At 64.7% G+C, this 1860-nt stretch overlaps 1 protein-coding gene across 1 annotated transcript in view; it reads left to right on the plus strand.

Annotated features, from left to right (window-relative positions):
• The window catches only part of LOC113205624 (ecdysone 20-monooxygenase), a 21222-nt gene that overhangs the window by 8638 nt on the left and 10724 nt on the right, over positions 1–1860 (plus strand). The window lies entirely within an intron of this gene.

Raw genomic sequence — 1860 nt, forward strand, 5'->3', positions numbered from 1 at the left:
CGCCACGCCCCGCCACGCCCCGCCACCGCCATCTCACCGACAGGTACTTGCATGTATGTAGTGCGTATGGAAATGCAAACCGGATATGAAATGGAATGGCAAATGGACTGAGAAGTCGTCCTACACGTGCAGGCAGGAGGGGGGCGCTCCCGGTACGGCCCCGGGTCCCTGAGAGTCCCCGAGGGCCCGGCGGCGAGGTAGGCGTGTATGAATCCAGACGCTATATCCAGAGGGAGCGATGCTCCTGGCAGCCGAGCCTCTGTTCTCACGGCTCGCCCGCCGTGCCGGGCTGGACTGGTTGCGTCACTTGGAGGGCAACCCCCGTCACTGGAACTGCTGGAGAAAGGAGGAGGAATCGACGGCCGGAACATTCGGGCGGGGCGGGAGGCTGTCGCGGAAGGCCACCGAGGAGGCCGTCAAGGCCATGCATGGGCGCGGACGCGCCGGCCGCCCGGGCGGGGTGGTCGTGTGCAAGGTCGCAGGGCGCGTCGCTCGCCGGGGGAGAGGAGGGGGTTGGAGGGCGTGGAAGGCGGTACGAGAGGGGCAGGGCGGAAGAAGAAGAAGAAACGAGTCTGTGATTGCCGCAATCTGGAGAATAAAGCGTCGATCGTCGCGGGGGAGACGGGGGAGGGGAAGGGGGTCGACACCTGGCGTGGCCGGGCGGTTGGAGCCGCGGGTGTCACGAGTACCTGCCTGTTGCTCCTCTTTTACCAGAAGCACTACAAGAAGAAGAGGCACGAAAGTGTCCCACAACCAAAACGGCCCCGCACTCACAAAGTGTAAGCGCAAGCGCAGTGTGGTTTTGATGTCCAAACTCTGTGGGGCTTGATGTTGTGGCGTTGTGGGGGAGAGCTGGGGGAGGGGTGCATGTCGATTAGATACGATGAGTCAGGGAGTCTGATGTGGAGACGCGGTCCCCTCTGTCGCGCTGCTGCTGCTTATGTATTTGGGGGCGACATGTCGCAGCGTGGGGAGGAAGAGGGGAAGAACAGAAGGGAGAGAGGGAGGACTCGTGCTGATCAGTGTCGGTCGGCAGTGCGGCGTCGCGGCATCGCGGGGCCAGAGCAACGCCGCCGTCGGGCAATGCGGGGCGGGGCGGGGCGCGGCGGGGCGCAAGGCGGTGGAGCGTCTCACGGATGGCGCGCCACGCCACGGACGGGCAGGACTGGGCCCGCTCCGCCCGCTCTCCTCGCGAGGTGATCTTGGCCTTGGAGTGCGCGCTCTTGGCCTTGGGCCGGGCCGCGCACCACGGCCTGCCTGACGCGGTTGGGCTGGGCTGGCCCGTGGTGCTCTCACCTGCCCCTCTGCCCCTCTCCCCGCCTCCACTCACACTGCCTCTCTGCCATTGATCGGGCTCATTGCGTCGGCTAAAACACAGGACTGGACGGGGTTCATATCCGCGGAGCTGATCTCGGTCCACGCCGTCGTGGTGCTCTCCTGCCGCGTGTGTCCTCAACGCCCTTCCTTGTCGGGTACGTGCTCGACGTGTACCCTCGCGGAGCTTTCCTCTGTCTCCGACGCCCCCTGCGGGAGGGGGATTTGTTTCGCGAATCCTTATCAAACAACAGGTGCCTCCGCCCCGCCCCAGCCCCGCCCTGAGCGCGTCGTCTCGTTTGCGAGTCGCTCGCCGTCCCTCCGCTCGTCTGTTTGGCATTATTTGTCGCCGCTGATATTACTTTGTCGAGTGGACGGCCAAATGTCACCTTTAACTTCGTCGTCGTGCCGTACGGCGCGCTGTGCTATGCATATCGCAGCTGAAGACGAGGGGGGTGGGGGGCAGACGCGATCCAACATGACATGGCGTGTATGTGTTGGAGTTTTGGACAGCGACAGCCCCTCTTCTACCCCCCCCCCCTCCCT

The sequence above is a fragment of the Frankliniella occidentalis genome, unplaced genomic scaffold (genome assembly GCF_000697945.3).
Source record: "Frankliniella occidentalis isolate FOCC.00 unplaced genomic scaffold, Focc_3.1 Scaffold820, whole genome shotgun sequence".
NCBI lineage: Eukaryota > Metazoa > Arthropoda > Insecta > Thysanoptera > Thripidae > Frankliniella > Frankliniella occidentalis.